We start from the raw sequence: 25,605 nt of genomic DNA on the forward strand, positions 1-25,605 counted from the left end.
AAAACAGTCTTACTTTATCTCTGTTATTTTTGCAAGGTTCTTGTAGGCAATATACATGTCAAAGCTTGTGTGCATGTTTTTTTCAGAAGCCACATATGTAGACATGAAAAAATGACTTCATAATTTATTTTTATATAAAGCTATGAGGAATTCCCAAGCCCGAAACTGCTTCCAGTTGGCATAGTCACAAACTCCAGCATTAAAATCACAACAGTGAAGTTTGTAAATCTTCTAATGTTGCTGATGGGAATTGTACAAAGTCAAAACAGTTCTCTCTGCAGAGATGGGCTAGCCACTTTCCATAGGAGCGGAGTTAACTCTTTACTGACTGTGGGTATAAAAGGAAGCTTGCACCCATTTTCGTTGATGTAAAGAGCAATATCAATCAGATTGTTTTAGCTGGACAAATTCATATCCTGTACACAGAGGGCAGTGTTATAGGAGATATATTGTTGTATATACGGGCAGTATTATAGTAGTTATATTCTTTTATATAGGGGTAGTATTATAGTAGTTATATTCTTGTATATAGGAGCAGTATTATAGTAGTTATATTCTTGTATATAGGGGTAGTATTATAGTAGTTATATTATTGTACATAGGGGGCAGTATTATAGTAGTTATATTGTTGTATATAGGGGCAGTATTATGGTAGTTATATTCTTGTATATAGGGGCAGTATTATAGTAGTTATATTCTTGTATATAGGGGCAGTATTATAGTAGTTATATTCTTGTATATAGGAGCAGTATTATAGTAGTTATATTCTTGTATATAGGGGTAGTATTATAGTAGTTATATTATTGTACATAGGGGGCAGTATTATAGTAGTTATATTGTTGTATATAGGGGCAGTATTATAGTAGTTATATTGTTGTATATAGGGGTAGTATTATAGTAGTTATATTATTGTACATAGGGGGCAGTATTATAGTAGTTATATTGTTGTACATAGGGGGCAGTGTTATAGGAGATATATTGTTGTATATACGGGCAGTATTATAGTAGTTATATTCTTGTATATAGGGGTAGTATTATAGTAGTTATATTATTGTACATAGGGGCAGTATTATAGTAGTTATATTCTTGTATATAGAGGGCAGTATTATAGTAGTTATATTCTTGTATATAGGAGCAGTATTATAGTAGTTATATTCTTGTATATAGGGGTAGTATTATAGTAGTTATATTATTGTACATAGGGGGCAGTATTATAGTAGTTATATTGTTGTATATAGGGGCAGTATTATAGTAGTTATATTGTTGTATATAGGGGCAGTATTATAGTAGTTATATTCTTGTATATAGGAGGCAGCATTATAGTAGTTATATTCTTGTATATAGGAGCAGCATTATAGTAGTTATATTCTTGTATATAGGGGCAGTATTATAGTAGTTATATTCTTGTATATAGAGGGCAGTGTTACAGTAGTTATATTCTTGTATATAGGGGGCAGTATTATAGTAGTTATATTCTTGTACATAGGGGCAGTATTATAGTAGTTATATTCTTGTATATAGGGGACAGTATTATAGTAGTTATATTCTTGTATATAGGAGGCAGTATTATAGTAGTTATATTCTTGTATATAGGAGCAGCATTATAGTAGTTATATTCTTGTATATAGGAGGCAGTATTATAGTAGTTGTATTCTTGAATATAGTGGGCAGTATTATAGTAGTTATATTCTTGTATATAGGGGCAGTATTGTAGTAGTTATATTCTTGTATATAGGGGGCAGTATTATAGTAGTTATATTCTTGTATATAGGAGCAGTATTATAGTAATTCTATTCTTGTATATAGGGGGCAGTATTATAGTAGTTATATTCTTGTATATAGGAGCAGTATTATAGTAGTTATATTCTTGTATATAGGGAGCAGTATTATAGTAGTTATATTCTTGTATATAGGGAGCAGTATTATAGTAGTTATATTCTTGTATATAGGGAGCAGTATTATAGTAGTTATATTCTTGTATATAGGAGGCAGTATTATAGTAGTTATATTCTTGTATATAGGGGCAGTATTATAGTAGTTATATTCTTGTATATAGGGGCAGTATTATAGTAGTTATATTCTTGTATATAGGGAGCAGTATTATAGTAGTTATATTCTTGTATATAGGGGCAGTATTATAGTAGTTATATTCTTGTACATAGGGGACAGTATTATAGTAGTTATATTCTTGTATATAGGGGCAGTATTATAGTAGTTATATTCTTGTATATAGGGGCAGTATTATAGTAGTTATATTCTTGTATATAGAGGCAGTATTATAGTAGTTATATTCTTGTATATAGAGGCAGTATTATAGTAGTTATATTCTTGTATATAGGAGGCAGTATTATAGTAGTTATATTCTTGTATGGAGGGGACAGTATTATAGTAGTTATATTCTTGTATATAGGGGGCAGTATTATAGTAGTTATATTCCTGTATATAGGGGCAGTATTATAGTAGTTATATTCTTGTATATAGGGGCAGTATTATAGTAGATATATTCTTGTATATAGGGGCAGTATTATAGTAGTTATATTCTTGTATATAGGGGGCAGTATTATAGTAGTTATATTCTTGTATACAGGGGCAGTATTCTAGTAGTTATATTCTTGTATATAGGGGCAGTATTATAGTAGTTATTTTCTTGTATATAGGGGGCAGTATTATAGTAGTTATATTCTTGTATATAGGAGCAGTATTATAGTAGTTATATTCTTGTATATAGGGGGCAGTATTATAGTAGGTATATTCTTGTATATAAGGTGCAGTATTATAGTAGTTATATTCTTGTATATAGGGGCAGTATTATAGTAGTTATATTCTTGTATATAAGGGCAGTATTATAGTAGTTATATTCTTGTATATAGGGGCAGTATTATAGTAATTATATTCTTGTATATATGGTGCAGTATTATAGTAATTATATTCTTGTACATAGGGGGCAGTATTATAGTAGTTATATTCTTGTATATAGGAGGCAGTATTATAGTAGTTATATTCTTGTATATAGGGCAGTATTATAGTAGTTATATTCTTGTACATAGGAGCAGTATTATAGTAGTTATATTCTTGTATATAGGGGACAGTATTATAGTAGTTATATTCTTGTATATAGGAGCAGCATTATAGTAGTTATATTCTTCTCTATATAGGACAGTTTTATATATATATATATATATATATATATATATATATATATATATATATATATATATATATAATGTGTGTATGTTATCTTATCCACATGAGATTGTATTACTATACAGCAAATGGCAAGCATTGCTGCCAGGGTAAAGAGAGTAAGAAGTCCGTACTCCTTGATGTTTGTCAAGAGACATTCAGAAGTATGTATATATATATATAGCAAAAGAAACTTCGCAGCACTCCAAGTTGAACAAAATGGTGGTTTATTAAATTCAAATATAACAGCAACGTTTCAATCCTACAATAGGATCTTTCTCAAGCCTAGTGACACATCTAATACTCCAAACATATATAGGGTAGAGACCACTTAACATAATTAGTCTCATTATAATATGATATAGTGTTAGGGCGGGTTCACACATAGCGGAATTTCACTTAAATTCCGCTGCGGACACTCCGCAGCGTTAATCCGCAGCGGAGCCGTTTCTCCATTGACTTTCACTTTAATTTAGCAGTGTTCGTTTACACGATGCGTACAATTCCGCTGCGGAGCATAGGCTGCGGAGCGGAATTTGGTGTCCGCAGCATGCTCTGTCTGTTGCGGAGCAGTGGCGGACTGGTTGCGGACTCATGGCGGAATTTCTCCATTGACTTCAATGGAGAGTCAAAATTCCGCAATGAAGTCCGCAGATCTTATGTGTGCTGCGGAGCGTATTGTTTTTACTACCATGACATTTCTTCATTCTGGCTGGACCTATGTATTTCTAGGTCTACAGCCAGACTGAGGAAGTCAATGGGGCTCCCGTAATGACGGGAGCGTTGCTAGGAGACGTCTGTAAATAGTCACTGTCCAGGGTGCTGAAAGAGTTACGCGATCGGCAGTAACTGTTTCTGCACCCGGGACAGTGACTACCGATCTCAATATACATGTATCTGTAAAAAAAAATATAAGTTCATACTTACCGAGAACTCCCTGCGTCTGTCTCCAGTCCGGCCTCCCAGGATGACGTTTCAGTGTAAGTGACGGCTGCAGCCAATCACAGGCCAAGCACAGGCTGCAGCGGTCACATGGACTGGAGCGTCATCCAGGGAGGTCGGGCCGGATGCCGAAAGAGGGACGCGTCACCAAGACAACGGGCGGTAAGTATGAATTTCTTTGACTTTCACTAGGGAAAGTGCTGTCCCTTCTCTCTATCCTGCACTGAATAGGGAGAAGAGAAGCACTTTTCCTGCAGTCCGCAGCGGCCAGTCCGCATCAATTTTCTGCACATTTTGTGCAGATCCGCTGCAGAATCTGCAACGCAGATTCTGTGCGGCATTGATGCGGACAGTTGCGGAGGAATTCCGCCATGTGTGGTCATGCCCTAACGTGTCTAAAAACATGTTTAATAAATGGTTTAAGGTATCAAAATAAACAATACAATGATACATAAAGTGTACATGTGCATGTAAAGTAACGTGAATCACAATAAATAGTACAACCCTCATTAAAAACAACTGATTAAGACATAATCATTTATACCACAGTAGTGTTGAAATATATCGTCATACGACCACTCACCAATCAAAACTTCAGGAGTATCATTGGTATATAGAACCATAGAAATACATCGTACTGTTCAGCTGTGTAGCTCGTGGCAATCAGGATGTAGTGCATAAGTGTAATATCCAGAGACGGAAGTATATCGTTGCTAAGCAGCAGGACGCACAAGGAGCGCAATGATGATGTATTGCGTTCCAATGCGTTCCACTGGTGTGGTCATGTGAGCGGCAGTATCTTAAGTTGCCACGCAACCAATACACAGATCATTGATAGCAGAGACCGGTGGCTATATCGTATATAACCACCTATACAGCCCCTCTGTACATAGCTCCAGACACAGCCCCCCTGTACATAGCTCCAGATACAGCCCCCCCTGTACATAGCGCCAGACACAGCCCCCCTGTAGATGGCTCCAGATACAGCCCTCTTGTAGATAGCTCCAGACACAGCCCCTCTGTAGATAGCTCCACACACAACCCCCCTGTAGATAGTTCCAGATACAGCCCCCCTGTAGATAGCTCCACACACAACCCCCCTGTAGATAGCTCCAGACACAGCCCCCCTGTAGATAGCTCCACACACAGCCCCCCTGTAGATAGCTCCAGATACAGCCCCCCTGTAGATAGATCCAGATACAGTCCCCCTGTAGATAGCTCCAGATACTGGCCCCTGTACATAGCACCAGACACAGCCCCCCCCCCTGTACACAGCTCCAGATACAGCCCCCTGTAGATAGCTCCAGATACAGCCCCCCTGTAGATAGCTCCAGATACAGCCCCCCTGTAGATAGCTCCAGATACAGCCCCCTGTAGATAGCGCCAGATACAGCCCTCCTGTAGATTGCTCCAGACACAGCCCCCCCTGTAGATAGCTCCACACACAACTCCCCTGTAGATAGCTCCAGATACAGCCCCCTGTAGATAGCTCCAGATACAGCCCCCCGGTAGATAGCTCCAGATACAGCCCCCCTGTAGATAGCTCCAGATACAGCCCCCCGGTAGATAGCTCCAGATACAGCCCCCTGTAGATAGCTCCAGATACAGTCCCCCTGTAGATAGTGCCACACACAACCCCCTGTAGATAGCGCCACACACAGCCCCCATGTAGATAGCGCCAGATACAACCCCCCCTGTAGATAGCTCCAGACACAGCCCCCCTGTAGATAGCTCCAGACACAGCCCCCCTGTAGATAGCTCCAGACACAGCCCCCCTGTAGATAGCGCCAGGCAAAGCCCCCCTGTAGATAGCTCCAGACACAGCCCCCCTGTAGATAGCTCCAGATACAGCCCCCCTGTAGATAGCTCCAGACACAGCCCCCCTGTAGATAGCGCCAGGCACAGCCCCCCCTGTAGATAGCTCCAGACACAGCCCCCCTGTAGATAGCTCCAGACACAGCCCCCCTGTAGATAGCTCCAGACACAGCCCCCCTGTAGATAGCGCCAGACACAGCCCCCCTGTAGATAGCTCCAGACACAGCCCCCCTGTAGATAGCTCCAGATACAGCCCCCCTGTATATAGCTCCACACACAACAGCGGCGTTCTCACTGGTGACGATGCTGGCCCGGGAGTAGACCAGTCCAGTCACCTGACTGGTGAGGTGAGATGACAGGTCAGGTGACTGGACTGGTCCACTCCCGGGCCGGCATCAATCGCAGTGAGAACACCGCCGCAAGACTCCTGCCTTCTGATCGCTGCTGCAGTCAGCAGCGATCAGCTGTTTGGATGCAGCGACTAGCGGGACATTTTGCAGACCGCCGGGACGGTTGGGACGTATGCTACTGTCCATGCAAGTTGTTTGCGGGTACCACCCTCCAGATATACAAAGACATTGTACATTGTTTCTGAAGCTCCTTGAAATGCTGCCCCCCTTTTGTTTTATAAATAAATAAATCGCACAAAGCTGCTGAACGGGAGCATCATGTGGTGCTGTATACACCGGTCACCGCTCTCATACAGGAACTGTGTCTGAGCATTCATTAGAAAATGTTTTGAGCAGCACGGAAGGGATATAGTAGGAATGGAACCTAATTGAGATGGTGACGCTATTGGAAATGGACACAACTCCAATCATATTTCAATTTCTAGTAATAAATACAATATTGCCAAAATATTAATAATATATGTGTGCAATAAATATAATACATCATACACCACCAGGATATAGATAAGGAGTCCATAATTTATTTATGAAATTATTTTTGGGCAGTAAGGATAAATGAGACATTATTTAATTATTAGGTGGATGAATTTAATATTTTAGTGATCCTTAGTGCCCAAATTCATCATATTCTTAGAATGGTGCTTTATACTGTACACACAAATAATGCTGCCATATATATTATGCCCATGCATAATGCTACAATATGTACTGTACATATGAATAATGCCACTATATACACGTTACACAATTGCTGCCATATATACTATGCTCATGCATAATCCCACTATATATACTGTACACAAATAATGTGCCAGATGGTCAGTCCGACCCTGGTTCATAGAGATTTTTGTATGATCAGATTTTAATATTTTTTTTTTTTCCTGTCTCAGTCTCCAATAACCTAAAAAGGAACAAAAGTGTTTTTTTATACTAGTTTGTAAAAAAAAAAAAAAGAAGAAAAGTCAGGTCTTTCCAGCTTGGGCTGTTCTGTGCACGCTTGGCAAATACTTAAGGAAAAATAAAATCCTATTAGCATTGGTGATGAAATTAAATAAGTAATTGGTTGTGGCATAGAAGCAAGCCAACTGAAAGGGTCCCAGCCATGGTCGTCCACCCTAGAAGGTGGAAGGTAGGGCTGTGTCTTCACTGGACTCCATCTCTTTCAACTGGCCCTTTTATTTTCTAAATAAATAGTATTCACAAGTTTGATCCTACATCATGTTAAGTATCGGTTCCAGATTTTTTTTCGGATGCCAAGTGCCAGTGGCTACAGTATGCAAATAAGGGGCGGTGAATGGTCAAACAGGAAACTAAGAAGGGCGGCATTTTCTCCTTTAGAGCACGCTAGATCACTGGCGTAGCTATAGGTGGTGCAAAGGTTGTCCTCCCTCAGGGCCCTGGTACAGATTTTTGACATGACAATTTAAGGCCTGCTACAGATTTTGCTTGGGAGGAGGCCTGGAGATATACGCTAACCCTCTGCTTAAAGCATACCTATAATTATAAAATCTGATCAATTTTTTACTGCAAGATTTGCAAAGAAAGCGTCAAAAAGAGCCCCCTTAGTTTAGAGGTCCACCTATAGCGTCTGAGAACACCTGTGCGACGTTTTGGAGGACCACCCTCTTTCTCAAGCAGGAAAGGGGGCGGTCCCCAGAAACGTCTCACAGGGGTCGTAAGGCGCCGACCCTCCACACGTAGTGCTATCCGTGTAAAGCCCTGGATTTAACTGAGAAAAGGATGATATAAATCTAACTGGGACATTTCCAGGATCCTAACCTTTTGATGGGTGATATACCTCATTTATATTTGGCAATTTTTTGCACTTGTTTCTGTCCATTGACATTGAAAAACACAAATATCATTTTCTATTTTTTTAAATTATCGTTTGGACTAGTGCTTATTTCCCTGTACAAACTGGAAGACTACCACATAATGGCGATAAGTCCATTCTTCCTTAAAGAGGCTCTGTCACCAGATTTTGCAACCCCTATCTGCTATTGCAGCAGATAGGCGCTGCAATGTAGATTACAGTAACGTTTTTATTTTAAAAAAACGAGCATTTTTGGCCAAGTTATGACCATTTTTGTAGTTATGCAAATGAGGCTTGCAAAAGTCCAAGTGGGTGTGTTTAAAAGTAAAAGTCCAAGTGGGTGTGTATTATGTGCGTACATCGGGGCGTTTTTAATACTTTCACTAGCTGGGCGCTCTGATGAGAAGTAACATCCTCTTCTCTTCAGAACGCCCAGCTTGTGACAGTGCAGATCTGTGACGTCACTCACAGGTCCTGCATCGTGACGGCCACATCGGCACCAGAGGCTACAGTTGATTCTGCAGCAGCAACAGCGTTTGCAGGTAAGTCGATCTTACCTGCAAACGCTGATGCTGCTGCAGAATCAACTGTAGCCTCTGCTGCCGATGTGGCCGTCACGATGCAGGACCTGTGAGTGACGTCACAGATCTGCACTGTCAGAAGCTGGGCGTTCTGAAGAGAAGAGGATGTTACTTCTCTTCACAGCGCCCAGCTAGTAAAAGTATTAAAAACGCCCCGATGTACGCACATAATACACACCCACTTGGACTTTTACTTTTCAACACGCCCAGTTGTACTTTTGCAAGCCTCATTTGCATAATTACAAAAATGGTCATAACTTGGCCAAAAATGCTCGTTTTTTAAAAATAAAAACGTTACTGTAATCTACATTGCAGCGCCGATCTGCTGCAATAGCAGATAGGGGTTGCAAAATCTGGTGACAGAGCCTCTTTAAGATGAACATTGAGTCCATACCGGGATCGCCTTCAAATATCAATACGAATAATTTCCTACCAGGGCATGGTGGATCTTATGAACAGCTCCTGCTACACAGGTAACCCAAGGATGACCTAAAGAAGGTATGGGGTCGTCTATGTATATTGAGCCAGTTACCTTCTAAATAGAAACCATATTATTATGGTTATAATAACAAAAACATATTAAAACAAACATACTATAGAATCCAGTTTATTTTATATGTTGTGAAAACTTTCAAAACCCAATTACAAATATGGACTTCGTGGATTTCTGCACAGAAGGTATACATTTTTGAAACCATTTATAGGATAGGAAAACACACTCCAGCTGTGCAATTAAACTGGAAGGTGAAGCCAAGGTGATTATTGCGCACGTCTGCGGAGCTGTTATCATGCCATTACTTCCCCCCAAAAAATGAATATTACTACTGTTGTGCCGAGTAATGCAAATTGAACGAAAAACTTTAATGACATGTTTATAGCAGCTAGAATAGACTCAATATTGATTACATTTTCCTATTGTAGCCTTACTAGAATTATACACTTTGGCAATTTTTCGCCTGAATTTTCGACTCAAGGCAATTAAAGTATAGCTGTCAATAAAAAAGAAAAAATAATGCTCGTATGAATAGGACATTTCACTGACTTGTGGTTTACTTGAGGTTTTGAAAATAATAAGCGAAGACTAAATTTAGCCATTTGGTTTGCAATGAAATATATTGTAAGTAGTAAAAAAAATGTTGACAAGTTTGTCACCTACTGGGCTCCCAAACTCCCAATATATTGGGAACGATCACACATGAAGGTAAATTGTACCGTGCAGTCTTGCGGTGGCCTAAGACAAAGGGTACAGGTCCTTATCAGATCTTCATAACCTTAACAACAGTCCCATTAGGCCTCATGCATTGCAAAAATAAGTAAATATCAACATACAGTACTCAAATAATCCCAACACACTGCTTAATACATAAAGTAATTGGATAAGTGCTATCAATATCTGTGGTGCCCCCTTCTGCAGGGGTGGCTGATGGACCCTGTGCAGCTCTAAGGCTGGCCCTGTTAATTTTTGGTACCCATAGAAGGCCCTACTGTACCCCCATATGCCGCTGACATTATCAAACGGTAACTAAACTTTTAAAAAACTTTCGACATGTCATAGTGACTTGTCAGTGGAGGTCCGAGACCCCCAGCGATCGTAAAACAAAGCAGCAGAAGCACTTGGGTGAGCGCTGTGCCGCTTAGTTTCTGATCAGCTTTCTGAGGAAAGGCGAGCGAGCTGTGTGTACGGACTCATCTATTTTTTTTTTTATTTTTTTTATTAAAACAGTGCACTACTTGCTTGGCTTTGCCGAGCAGCACAGTGATCACCCAATTGCTTCTGCAGCTTCGTTTTAGTGATCGGCGGGTGTCTCCGTGCTGGGACCCCCACAGATCAAAGCCTGTAACATGTTACTATGACATGTCAAAAGTTTTTAAAAGTTTAGTTGCCCTCCAAATGTGCCATGTTCTATTGGATTCCGTATCAAGTTGGGATTCTCTCCTAAAAGCCTTATTAAGCCACCATACTGCGGCTCTGGAAGGGGTTAATGGTGAGGCATATGTTGTTACCTTGGGCTTTGGGCACTGATTCTGACAATGTCAACCCCATTAAGACACAAAGTGGTCTATTTCTTGGTACATGTCTTTTTCTTACAACCTATGATAAAGGACTGTAGGGAAATCAAAAAATGGAACTCTCCATGAATGAAAATGGCAATGGGCAATCACATGACTGACTTCAATCCATGCCACCCATTGATATAACCATGAATGACCAGAAAATACACAAGACTTGGGGTTGGTCTATGTAATATAGTCCAGATTACCCTTTAAGGGTATGTTCACACGCTAAACAAGAAACGGCTGTAAAATATGGAGCTGTTTTCAAGGGAAAACCGCCTCTGATTTTCATGAAGCGTTTTTTGATGCATTTTTTATGCCTGTTTTTGGAGCTGTTTTATGGTATGATCACACAGCTTATCTTCAGTCGTTTTTCAGTCCGTAAACGCCCCGAAAAACGGCTAAAAATATGAAGGCTAGACGCCTCCAAACATCTGCCCATTGATTTCAATGGGAAAAACAGGGTTTCGTTCCCACGGGCGTTTTTTTACCTTGCCATTTGTTTTTCATTGTCTCAATAGAAAAACAGCTCCAAAAACTGCCGTAAAAAATGCATCAAAAAACGCTTGATGCATAAAAAACGGCTGAAAATCAGAGGCTTTTTTCCCTTGAAAACAGCTCTGAATTTTACAGCTGTTTTTAGTTTAACGTGTGAACATACCCTTTCTATTGACCCAATGAAAAACAGATCCAAAAACGGCTCAAGAAGTGACATGCACTACTTTTTTAAGGGGAGTTTTTATATGCGCCATTCTTACAGCCATTTTTCTGGGCATTTACGGACCAAAAAATTGCTGAAAATAAGCTGTGTGAACATACGATAAGGCTGAGCTTAGGAGATGGAAGAGAAAGCAAACAATGGACCTTGATTGTTATGAATGTTAAATCAGATAAATTTTGAAAATTTTTGATAATTGTCTAGTAACAGAAAGAGATAATTTTATGGAAATATATTCTCAACATGAAGCAGAAGAATGTGCCCACAACTAAATAAAATGACACGAAGTCAGATGACAACTTCCTTTCAACGTGATGGTCTCTGCGGCAAAGTCTGAGCAAATCAGTATTTATTGTGTGGTAGGTGGGAAGGATCCTTGTGACTCATTCACATATTAGATTTTTGGGGAAATTGGGGAGAGATATGAGAATGTACCTGGAAACATGTTCAGGTGCAGAGATTTCTACAGACAAGCAGAAAATGACATTTCGTGAAGGATTCGATTTCTTCTGCTGTAAACCCGCTGGGATGGAATGTGTCTGACATGACGGTTCAAAGATCACGGAGTCCGGGTACAATGTATTCACTTACCACTAAAGTAGCACACATTTCTATTCTTCAGGAATCATATACAGTTTGCTAGAGCTGAAACAGAATTTCAAAAATTCCAACCAGCCGTTTCTTACTTATTTCTGTTTTCTGGGGAAAGCAGGGTAACAACCAATATGGCCACGAGAGTGTTCCCCCTGCTTTCCTAGAGTCCGGAAAAATCAAGTCTCCATAGATATGAATCAATACGAGAGTAAAATATATATGACTAGGCAGATTTGCCATTCAGGAATCTGGAAAAGTTGGGTGACTATCCTTGTGGGAGCATCAGAAATCCCGGTAGAGGTGCAGTTCGGAGTGTCTGCTGTCACATGCGCTAAAATTTGCAACTTTTTACTTTTCTCAACAATTTTTAAAAGTGGAGATGAAAGGGACGGGGTTTAGCCAAAGGGGGTAGGGCCGCCACCGGAATGACAAATTTATCATAGTTTACGCTAGAGATGGCGTGGGTCATGGCGCAAATCTACACCTGCTCAAACTAGGAGTATCCAATCAAAATAGGAAGAACTCTGACTGTGTAAGCACTGTTTTGTTATAATAAAATACCAGCAAAAAATTTTTTTTACTATCATCATCCTCCCTGTATAAACACCGGCTGGGCAGCATTGTTTATATAGTTAAATACATAGAAAAATGCAATGAAGCAAATTTATCAATGTCTTCACACCGGTTTTCTGACGTATATACATTCAAACGACATATTCATAAAAAACGCTTTTCCCACACAGACGTATGTGTTATTACTGACTAGGTCCTGGCATTGTGTGCCGATTCCTATTGAGGAATCGGGGAAGGGATACTAGTGCACCACTTGCACAGTGCGCCATTATTTATACATTTCCCTCATAGGTCCTCATTTATGTATACATACACACGACCGTATTTTCATCCATCCGTAAATACGGATCCGTAGTCATCCGCAACTTATCCACATATACAGAACGGTATCCGCAAAGACAGTCCGTAATGCATCCGTATATACGGATCCGCAAAAAGAAGAAACCCACAACATCTGCAAACCTGGCATCGCCTAGCAATGCTTCCGTAATTACGGACGGCTACGGGTGAACATTCGTAGCCGTCCGTAATTACGGAAGCGTTCATAGAGTTCTACGGGTAGCCAGTGCCGTAATTACGGACAAGAATAGGACATGTTCTATATTTCACGGATCATTTCTACGGAACGGACACCCATCCGTAAAAATACGGAAAGGTGTCCATAGAACATAGTAATAAATGGGTCTGTATTTACGGTCCATAATTACGGTCCGTAATTACGGATGAAAAATTTGGTCGTGTGCACCGGACCTAAGAGAAAATCTTGCCTTGTTGCCCATAGTATTACGTTTTCCAGAACTGCACTTTAATTGGTTGCCCTCGGCAACAAGGCCAGTTTTGGTATTTGAGCCCTAAGCATATATTTAAAAACAGTGGTGTTGCTAACTTAATAAAGTTTTTATTATTTCATAAAAAAAGAAAATAAAGTGTTGCTGCCCCTGACAACCAATCAGGTTCCAGCTCTCATTTCTAAAGGTCTGGCCAGAAAATGAAAGCAGTGAGCTGATTGGCTAATATGTGTATCACCTCTACTTTCCCTCAGCAGTGGGTTTTATCCCTGTCCCTCAATATCAGGACATTTTAGAGCAAGAACTGAGGTAAAATTTCTGTAAGAAGCAGATATACTCCCAGCATTACACCATGTCACAGTCCTCCTTCACTCCTGACCTGCTGGAGGAGTAAGGTAAGGAGGAATATTCTGTTAATAGTGAATGCAATGCTTTGTATGGGATTGTTCTGTAAGCCATGACACAAATAACACGTAACCGCCGTCTCATGTATCAGAGAAAATCGCGTATCCGTAATATATGAAAATTGGAAATAGTAACGTGTGGTAAACCTCGCATAATTAAACCACAGACGCTTAAATTAGGTTGAATTCACATGCGCCGTTTTTAGTGGCTTTTTTTCGACCGTTTTTTTGCCCCGCAAAAAAACACTGCGACCACGTGTTAACTGGAAGTCAATGCTGAAATATACAGTGCGTGTTTTTAGGTGGCGTTTTTTCTCATTTGTCTTGCGCTTTTATTCAGGCAGTTATGGCGGTTTTTCTCCCAAAGACCGTCATAGTTTTTTTTCCTTTTCAAACAAATGTCAATGTGTGTTGCGTTTTTTTCACGTTTTTTTTGGTGGCGTTTCAGAATAAATGATGTTACAAAAAGGAATCTTTGCATCACATGATCTTTTAATCACATGATTTGCAAGGTGAAAAACACCACATAAAAGAAACGCAGGGAGTACAACACACTGTTTGGAAAATAACGGCACAAAATATGGCATAAAAAACGCATGTACCTTTCTACAAAAAGTTTTTTCAGGGTATATTCACACGTTGCGGTTTCGCCGCAGTTTCTGCCGCGCTCCTGAAAATTGCACCGAAAAACGCATGGTTTTTACTGCGAATTACTGTGACTTTGCAAATCACAGTAAAAATGCATGCGTTTTTTGGTACGGTTTTCAGCCGTGTGGCAAAAAACACGGCAAAACCGCGTCGTGTGAATTCAACCTTTTTTTTTTAGCTAAAAAAAGAAATGGCACACAAAAAGTGTGTGTGAAGGAGGCCTTACAGTGCGTCCCAGAGGGTCCAATAAATGTCTGTGTCCCCTTTAATATCTGCCCTTATAAAGCTTTTAACAAAGGTGACCCCTTTCATTGCTTTACCCAATGTGAACCCTTTCGTTCCACTACCCTAGATGACACATTTCATTTCTCTACTCCAGGTGACCCCTTTTATACCTCTACCCCAGGGGACTACTTATTTTATACCTCTACCCCAGGGGACTACTTATTTTATACCTCTACCCCAGGGGACTACTTATTTTATACCTCTACCCCAGGGGACTACTTATTTTATTCCTCTACCCCAGGGGACTACTTATTTTATTCCTCTACCCCAGGGGACTACTTATTTTATACCTCTACCCCAGGGGACTACTTATTTTATTCCTCTACCCCAGGGGACTACTTATTTTATTCCTCTACCCCAGGTGACCCCTTTAATTCCTCTACCCCAGGTGACCCCTTTAATTTCTCTACCCCAGGTGACTTCTATTATTCCTCTGCCCCGGGTGACCCCTTTCATTCCTCTACTCCAGATGACCCCTTTCATTTCTTTACCAAAAGTGAACCCTTTCGTTCCTCTACCCCAGATGACCCCTATCATTCCTCTATCCCATGTGACCCCTATCATTCCTCTATCCTAGGTGACTTAATTTATTCCTCTACCATAGGTGACCTATTTAGTGTATGCCCCAGGTGCCCTCACGTGTCCCCTCTAGTGTATCTGCCCTAATTCCCCTATAGTATTCACCCAAAGTGCCCCCTATAATGTTTCTACCACCAGTGCACTTTTAGTGTCTGCTCCAGGTGCCGCCTTTAGTGTATGCCACAGGTGCTCCCATGTTGCTTCTAGCACAGATACCCCCTTTATTTACTCTGTCCCTGCTGCCCCTTTAGTGCCTTTTCCCCTGTGCCTCTTTTAGTGGAAACCCCAGGCAACCTCATTATTGTCTTCCCTAGTTGTCCCCTTCAAGTGTGTGCGCCAGGGGCCCTCTTTAAAGCTTCTGCCCAGGTGTCCCTTTTTAGTGTCCACCCCAGATTCCCTCTTTAGTGTCTGCCCATGGTGCCCTCTTTAGTGTCTGCCCATGGTGCCCTCTTTAGGGCTTCTGCCCCTGGTGCCCTCTTTAGTGCTTCTGCCCCAAGCGTCCTCTTTAGTGTCTGCCCCAGATTCCCTCTTTAGTGTCTTCCCCTGGTGCCCTCTTTAGTGCTTCTGCTTCAGGTGTCCCATTGTAGCCCCTTTGGTGTCTGCCCAAAGTTCCTTTAAGTGTCCGCTGCCGGTGCTCCCCTAATAGACCGAGCTCATTGCTTACCAAAGGCATTTACGGTACATCTGCAACTTTAGAACACGCTTCTGGTTTTATGGAATCATATTACAGTTTTATGCTGGATTATCAAATGCCGAGTTAGAGGAATTTCCCCGTACATACATCTGTTGAAAACCGTGAGCAATGTCCAGTATTAGATCATCATTCCATCTCCCCACCCAGATCGCAGGCACCGCTATGGTGCACGGTCATTTGTGCAATAGCTTCATGACTTCCAATTTCCTTTTTTTCTATAAATCATAAGACTTTTAGCGTTTCTGCCAATTTTCTAAGAGGTATTACAGGGAACGGTCAGAAGAGTAGTCTACGACTAGTGCAGCAAACCACAGATTTGTCACTGATCCATTCTGGTAGAAATGTTTAAGCCGTGATCTTCACACCTTTAAAATAAATAAGCGTCGTTCAGATTACATAACGTGACCACACAGACTGTTCGTTTAATTTGATCTGATGTAGGAACACTCACAAAAGGGATGTTTTGTTCAACTAATCTCTTCCTAGTGAGAATTTATGACATTGTGTGGTTGGATTCTATGGGAAGAAAAGGCTTATATATAGGCTTTAAATAAGACATTCGTTTTCAGAATATTGTTGGCCAAAGATATTGTTGTCTAAATGTCTGCCGAGGAACCAGTGACCCCCAAAACTGAAATATCAGACATGATCCACAAAGGCTGAATACCTTGTTCAGTGCTGAATCCCTTCCAAAATGTCATGGAGCCATTTAAAGGGGGTTTTTCTTACAGTAATAAACTAAGATTCTAATGAGCCTTTGACGCAGTTTCTGTCAAAATGCTGGAAATAATAGCGCTTTTTCCGTCAAGATGACGAAAACCAATAAAATCAATGGGTTCTGTCACTGTTGGTGTCTGTCATGCGACGGATTCTGCACTCCGTAATTTTTGTTGTTCTGCTCTTACGACAAAGGAATGTACCAATATCATATCCACCGGTCACATGATATAATCACATTACTGCCTGGGCCCTAGACTTCTCCAGTTCTGCATGTGAGGATATACAGATCGTTAGTAGAGTGTACAGTGCCTACACATGTGAGGAGCTGGAGGAAGCTATGGACAATTTGGTCATATCATTATGCCAAGTGTCCAGTGGGCGGACTGTCAGATGGACTAATTTTACCAGCGACCATGCTGCGGTCAGTTTTCATGTGCTCATGGATCTTCCACGTATGCAGCGTAATAGGGGTTGTCTAGTCTAAAAAAACATTTTTAAATACCCTTTTATGAAATTCTGAGTTAATGGAGTGGGTTCCCCTGTTCATTTATTAGCCAGAACACAGAGCGGCTAGAAAGAGTGTCTCTCGCTCTGGAGGACGTATTGCATTCTACTATTACACAGAAAGTCCATTGACTGCAATCGGAGCCGTGTAATACTTGATTTCCCCTGTGATGGTGCTGCAGGGGAATTGAACACTTGTTGCTGAGTTTCCCCACAGAAAGAGTGTCTCTCGCTCTGGAGGACCCAGCGCATCCTTGCATTACACAGACAGTCCATTGATTGAAATCGGACCTGTGTAATGCCTAATTTCCCCTGTGATGGGGCTACAGGGGAATTGAACACTTGTTGCCGGAATTCCCCACAGAACCGGGGGGGGGAGGCGCTGGGGGGTCTCAATCCTGTGATCTGCTTATTGAATGGGGACAAATCTAACTAAAAGGATTGTTCAAAGAGGACAATTTGTCGGCCCAGGGTTGGATATGCTGACTCACTCTCTTGTGTTTGGGTTCCGTGGAGGAATTACACATAGATTTTTTTTCTGGCATTTTAAACTGCATGAAAAAATCCATGTTAAAATGCCAGAATTGTGTAAGGGCATGGCCCCACGTGGCGTATTTCAACCCGCAACTGTCCGCATCAATGCCGCACAGAATCTGCATTGCAGATTCTGTTGCGGATCTGCCCAAAATGTGCAGTAAATTGATGCGGACTAGCCGTTGCGTATTGAGGTGAAAGTACTTCCCTTCTCTCTATCAGTGCAGGATAGAGAGAAGGGACAGCACTTTCCCTAGTGAAAGTAAAAGAATTTCATACTTACCGGCCGTTGTCTTGGTGACGCGTCCCTCTTTCGGCATCCAGCCCGATCTCCCTGGATGACGCGGCAGTCCATGTGACCGCTGCAGCCTGTGATTGGCTGCAGCCGTCACTTAGACTAAAGTGTCATCCTGGGAGGCCGGACTGGAGGAAGAAGCAGGGAGTTCTCGGTAAGTATGAACTTCTATTTTTTTTACAGGTTGCTGTATATTGGGATCGGTAGTCACTGTCCAGGGTGCTGAAACAGTTACTGCCGATCGCTTAACTCTTTCAGCACTCTGGACAGTGTCTATTTACTGACGTCGCCTAGCAACGCTCCCGTAATTACGGGTGCACACACGTAGTCATCCGTAATTATGGGTGCACACACACGTAGTCACCCGTAATTACGGGAGCCCCATTGACTTCCTCAGTCTGGCTGTAGATCTAGAAATACATAGGTCCAGCCAGAATGAAGAAATGTCATGTTAAAAAACCAATACGCTCCGCAGCACACATAACACATCGTCGGACTTCATTGCGGAATTTAGAATCTCCATTGAAGTCAATGGAGAACTTCCGCAATGAGTCCGCAACCAGTCCGCCACAGGTCCGCAACATCCATTGTATGCTGTGGACACCAAATTCCGCACCGCAGCCTATGCTCCGCAGCAGAATTTTCCGCATCGTCTAAACGAACACTGCTAAAAAGCAGTGGAAGGCAATGGAGAAACGGGTCCGCTGCGGATTAACGCTGCGGAGAGTCCGCAGCGGAATTCCAGAGCAATTCCGCCACGTGGAGCTTTGCCCAAAGACTGAGCATGCTGCGGATTTGAAAACCTGCAGCATGCCCTGCTTTCAGACTGGATTTTGTCTTCTATTTGTGGATGGGGGTTTGAAAACCCCATCTACTTGTATTGTACTGTTAGTTGCTGCAGATTTGCACTATAGAATCCACGCTACAAATCCACAGCAAATACTCCACATCTAAACATGAACAACACGTGAATATCACTATTATATTAGGGTATACCGTGAGGCAACAAAGGTGTTAATAACATTTCCCTTTCATGTCAATGGTGTTTATATTGTTATTACCTGCTACATTGTATTTACTAATGTAAAGTGAGTACAGTGTGTAGCATCGTGTATTCCAAAGGGAAAGTCAGACCGAGTGCCTCTGTTTGCAAAGTAGTGCGCATGTAAAGCAAATAAAAGAAGCAATACAACCTATGAATTCACAGTAATAAGCCCAGGAGTAATAAAATTTTGATGTGCTACTAGTGGGACTGCAGCAATGAGCAGAGCACATGGTATCTGAGGTTATCGCTACAGTGATTGATCAGTTTTATAAGCAATAATAGACTTGGAGCAGATCAGGATGGAGCAATCAATACAGTGATCTGCAGCTACACAGGAGGGGGATGTTCTATTATAAGCTCTGGGACTTTCTAGCACTCCCCAAAAGCTCACAATAAGGTATAGCTCTGTGTATTCATGCACTTAAGGGTTAACTGATCATAAACCTGCATGTTGTGGCTCCATACTGAACATAGATTTAGGGCACATTCACACGTGGCGGAATTGCTGTTGAATTCCGCTGCGGACAGTCCGCAGTGGAATTCTGCAGCAGCCGTTTTTTACATTTGTTTCAATACATTTTTAGGAAACTTAGTTCAGACGTTGCGGAAAATAACTGTGCGGAATTTAAGCTGCGGCGCGGAATTTCCCTCTGCAGCATGCACGTTATGTTGCGGAGAAGCAGTGGCATTTAAGGGCATGACCAGACGTGGCGTATTTTTTCCGCCACTGTCCGCATCAATGCCGCACATAAGATTCTGTTGCGGCTCTGCCTAAAATGGGCATTAAGGGCATGCCCCCACGTGGCGGATTTCCTCCGCAACTGTCCGCATCAATGCCGCACCTAATCCGGGTTGCGGATTACGGCTGCGGATCTGCCCAAAATGTGCAGTAAATTGATGCGGACTAGCTGCTGCGGACTGCGGGAAAAGTGCTTCCCTTCTCCCTATCAGTGCAGGATAGAGAGAAGGGACAGCACTTTCCCTAGTGAAAGTAAACGAATTTCATACTTACCGGCCGTTGTCTTGGTGACGCGTCCCTCTTTCGGCATCCAGCCCTACCTCCCTGGATGACGCGGCAGTCCATGTGACCGCTGCAGCCTGTGATTGGCTGCAGCCGTCACTTAGACTGAAACGTCATCCTGGGAAGCTGGACTGGAGACAGAAGCAGGGAGTTCTCGGTAAGTATGAACTTCTATTTTTTTTACAGGTTGCTGTATATTGGGATCGGTAGTCACTATCCAGGGTGCAGAAACAGTTACTGCCGATCGCTTAACTCTTTCAGCACCCTGGACAGTGACTATTTACTGACGTCTCCTAGCAACGCTCCCGTAATTCCGGGAGCCCCATTGACTTCCTCAGTCTGGCTGTAGACCTAGAAATACATAGGTCCAGCCAGAATGAAGAAATGTCATGTTAAAAAAGCAAGACGCATCAGCAGCACACATAACATGTGCATGACACCTGCGGACTCCATTGCGGAATTTAGAATCTCCATTGAAGTCAATGGAGAAATTCCGCCATGAGTCCGCAACCAGTCCGCCACTGCTCCGCAACAGACAGAGCATGCTGCGGACACCAAATTCCGCTCCGCAGCCTATGCTCCGCAGCGGAATTTTACGCATCGTCTAAACGAACACTTCTAAATTTAAGTGGAAGTCAATGGAGAAACGGCTCCGCTGTGGATTAACGCTGCGGAGTGTCCGCAGCGGAATTCAAGTGAAATTCCGCCACGTGTGAACCCAGCCTAAATTGATGCGGACTGGCCGTTGCGTACTGAGGTGAAAGTGCTTCCCTTCTCCCTATCAGTGCAGGATAGAGAGAAGGGACAGCCCTTTCCCTAGTAAAAGTAAAAGAAATTCATACTTACCGGCCGTTGTCTTGGTGACGCGTCCCTCTTTCAACATCCAGCCCGACCTCCCTGGATGACGCGGCAGTCCATGTGACCGCTGCAGCCTGTGATTGGCCTGTGATTGTCTGCAGCCTGTGATTGGCCTGTGATTGGCTGCAGCCTGTGATTGGCCTGTGATTGGCTGCAGCCGTCACTGGGACTGTCATCCCGGGAGGCCGGACTGGAGGAAGAAGCAGGGAGTTCTCGGTAAGTATGAACTTCTATTTTTTTTACAGGTTGATGTATATTGTGATCGGAAGTCACTGTCCAGGGTGCTGAAACAGTTACTCCCGATCGCTTAACTCTTTCAGCACCCTGGACAGTGACTATTTACTGACGTCGCCTAGCAACGCTCCCGTAATTACGGGTGCACACACGTAGTCACCCGTAATTACGGGAGCCCCATTGACTTCTATGGGCCTGCCCGTGCCGTAATAAGGGCCCGTGATTACGGATGTTTTTACGTTAGTGTGCATGGGGCCTCAGTCTGGCTGTAGACCTAGAAATACATAGGTCCAGCCAGAATGAAGAAAGAAATGTCATGTTCGTAAAACAAATACACTCCGCAGCACACATAACATCTACATTACTTCTGCGGACTTCATTGCGGAATTTTGACTCTCCATTGAAGTCAATAGAGAAATTCCGCAATTTGTCCGCAACAAGACAGCTACACGTCCGCAACAACCAGTGTATGCTGCTGACACCAAATTCCGCACCGCAGCCTATGGTCCACAGCGGAATTCCAGAGCAATTCCGCCACGTCTGGTCATGCCCTCACTGTGGATTTCAGGATTTGCATTGCAAAGGCTGAAATCTGCAGCAAGTCTGCTGTGATATCAACAACGTCTGAATTACCTGTCAAATATGAAAATGTTGCTGCAAATTCGCAACGAATCTGCAGCAACATTTTCAGCTGAAAAATTGTGCCACGTCTGAACATGGCCTAATACTGATGATTAACATATACCCTTCTTATAAGATGTGTATATACCAATGGACTTATTCTGCAGTCCTGCCGGAGACAATGCAGTCACTGACTATACTAATGTCATAGAAGAATAAACCTCAGGGAACATTACACAGAGGGTTCCTTGCACTGGGTGCATTTGTATTTTAGTAATGTTCTTGTAGTAATGTATACAGAAACAAAACCTGTAAGTAAAGTGGCACTGGGTTTAGACAATTAAACATCAAAGGAAGAAACTTTGGGCGTATTAGTAGTTATATGCTGGCAACAATGTATCATCTCCTTGTGTAACACTACTGGATGCATTTGTAGTATAGTAATGTTCTTGTAGTAAGGAAATATCTAAAAAAAGGTTTTTACTAAGCTACATCAAGTGTATTTGCAATGTAGTAATAACAAAGCATCATGGACATAGGTGCATTGTAACCTAGTAATATGCTTAGCTGCAATGCATCATCTCAAGACAGAATCTGCAAGGGAAGGTGCACTGTATGAATTTGTAGCATAGTAATGTGTTTATAAAAAGGCAGATAATACATTACATAGTACCTGCAAGGGAATGAGCATTGGGTAGAGGTAGCAGTATTGGGGCATGCCCACACGTGGCGGATTTCCTCCACAACTGTCCGCATCAATGCCGCACAGAATCTGCGTTGCAGATTCTGCGGCGGATCTGCCCAAAATGTGCAGTAAATTGATGCGGACTAGCTGCTGCGGACTGCGGGAAAAGTGCTTCCCTTCTCTCTATCAGTGCAGGATAGAGAGAAGGGCCAGCACTTTCCCTAGTGAAAGTAAACGAATTTCATACTTACCGGCCGTTGTCTTGGTGACGCGTCCCTCTTTCGGCATCCAGCCCGACCTCCCTGGATGACGCGGCAGTCCATGTGAACGCTGCAGCCTGTGATTGGCTGCAGCCGTCACTTAGACTGAAACGTCATCCTGGGAGGCCGGACTGGAGACAGAAGCAGGGAGTTCTCGGTAAGTATGAACTTCTATTTTTTTTACAGGTTGCTGTATATTGGGATCGGTAGTCACTGTCCAGGGTGCAGAAACAGTTACTGCCGATCGCTTAACTCTTTCAGCACCCTGGACAGTGACTATTTACTGATGTCTCCTAGCAACTCTCCCGTAATTACGGGAGCCCCATTGACTTCCTCAGTCTGGCTGTAGACCTAGAAATACATAGGTCCAGCCAGAATGAAGAAATGTCATGTCAAAAAAGCAAGACTTCATTGCGGAAATTAGAATCTCCATTGAAGTCAATGGAGAAATTCCGCCATGAGTCTGCAACCAATCCGCCACAACTCCGCAACATCCATTGCATGCTGCGGACACCAAATTCCGCACCGCAGCCTATGCTCCGCAGCGGAATTTTCCGCCTCGTCTAAACGAACCCTACTAAATAGAAGTGGAAGTCAATGGAGAAACGGCTCCGCTGCGGATTAACGCTGCGGAGTGTCCGCAGCGGAATTCAAGAACAATTCCGCCACGTTTGGCTTTGCCCTTATGTCCTCTACATACAAGAAGGTGAACTATATATGAAATATAATATATAGTATCTGCCAGGGAAGCAGCATTGTGTGTAGTATAGTAATGTGCTTGTAATAACAATGCTGTGTATGTAATATGTGCAGGAAGTGAGCGCAGCTATGAAGTCAGCACATAATTAGACTCTATATATCACAGGTCAAGTCTCTATGTACACAAATATTACAGAGTGTTATATGAAGTAGCTTGCTCGATGATATTATTGCTGAACTGATTTATGAAGGAAACAATGCTGTACAGCAAGGCTGTGACTGACCCACACAATGCATTATTATTATTAAACCCTATCCTGACCGTATGGTTATAGAGAAACTCCCTATCACCTGCCCTGTGAGCTTCAGAGCAACACATAATGGAACTTGGATAGTGATGAACAACCCCCTCCCTCATACACACATCCACCATTTCCAATGTACCCCATGCACCAGTCCTCTGCTAAATTAAAGATCACCTTCATGTCACCTCACACCCCATAATTCCCCCCTTAAATCGCTGTATGCGCTGCTTCAGGACTTAAAGGGAAGAGAAAAAAAAAAATCTGTTGTGTTTTAAATGAGTAAAACCTGTGTGAGATTCATGAATACCTGTTGGTAGCCATTTAAACTGTCTGCAGACTGAGCAAGGGCCTAACAGGGCTGACTGGTAATTGAAGACAGAAATCTTATTTATATCACATCGTCCTACTGACTTTATACAGTCCGTTGTAGAAGCATGGTATGGATTTACTGCTTATATATAAGATAGATAGATAGATAGATAGATAGATAGATAGATAGATAGATAGATAGATAGATAGATAGATAGATAGATAGATAGATAGATAGATAGATAGATAGATAGATAGATAGATAGATAGATAGATAGATAGATGATAGATAGATAGATGATAGATAGATGATAGATAGATAGATAGATAGATAGATAGATAGATAGATAGATAGATAGATAGATAGATAGATAGATAGATAGATAGATAGATAGATAGATAGATAGATAGATAGATAGATATGAGAGGGAGAGGAGAGATATGAAAGGGAGAGGATAGATAGATTAGATAGATAGATAGATAGATAGATAGATAGATAGATAGATAGATAGATAGATAGATAGATAGATAGATAGATAGATAGATAGATAGATAGATAGATAGATAGATAGATAGATAGATAGATAGATATGAGAGGGAGAGGAGAGATATGAAAGGGAGAGGATAGATAGATAGATAGATAGATAGATAGATAGATAGATAGATAGATAGATAGATAGATAGATAGATAGATAGATAGATAGATAGATAGATAGATAGATAGATAGATATGAGAGGGAGAGGATAGATAGATAGATAGATAGATAGATAGATAGATAGATAGATAGATAGATAGATAGATAGATAGATAGATAGATAGATAGATAGATAGATAGATAGATAGATAGATAGATAGATAGATAGATGAGGGAGAGGATAGATATGAGAGGGAGAGGATAGATATGAGAGGGAGAGGATAGATAGATAGATAGATAGATAGATAGATAGATAGATAGATAGATAGATAGATAGATAGATAGATAGATAGATAGATAGATAGATAGATAGAGGTTGCATTGTTTAACCCTTTACGTGCTCTACCTTTATGTAAGGTTATAAGGTGCAATCTGCTGGTTTGTTTCCACCCTCCTAACACAGTAGAAGTTTGTGAGAGCTTTTTAATAGTAGAGGACATACTGTGCCCTGGGCTAAGTCTACCTGGGCACACACCAGATCAATTTCATGCAAATCAGCTACAAACTGTAATCAACGCGTACCTATTATAATTGAGGGTGCAGGAAACATGCCACACAAGCACTGACTATGGTCCATAGACGCTTCATTATAGCTGGTGGAATGGGGAAGGTAAATTAAAGTTATTTTGGGCAAAGTTCTAAGACCCAAACTGTTTTGAAAAGTTACTAATCTATAAGGGAAAACATGTTCTGGATTATATTCCAAAATTTAACTACTGGCTGATTCCAGATTTTTTA

General features: G+C 41.8%; 1 protein-coding gene across 1 annotated transcript in view; it reads left to right on the top strand.

The window, feature by feature from the left end:
* The first annotated feature begins 13,699 nt into the window (after positions 1–13,699).
* PRDM16 (PR/SET domain 16) overlaps positions 13,700–25,605 on the top strand; it is a 500,485-nt gene continuing 488,579 nt past the window's right edge. Inside the window, exon 1 of the mRNA XM_075839396.1 lies at positions 13,700–13,867. The gene's annotated coding sequence lies outside the window, so the exon portion shown is untranslated. The remainder of the gene's footprint in view (positions 13,868–25,605) is intronic.

The sequence above is a fragment of the Rhinoderma darwinii genome, chromosome 10 (genome assembly GCF_050947455.1).
Source record: "Rhinoderma darwinii isolate aRhiDar2 chromosome 10, aRhiDar2.hap1, whole genome shotgun sequence".
NCBI lineage: Eukaryota > Metazoa > Chordata > Amphibia > Anura > Rhinodermatidae > Rhinoderma > Rhinoderma darwinii.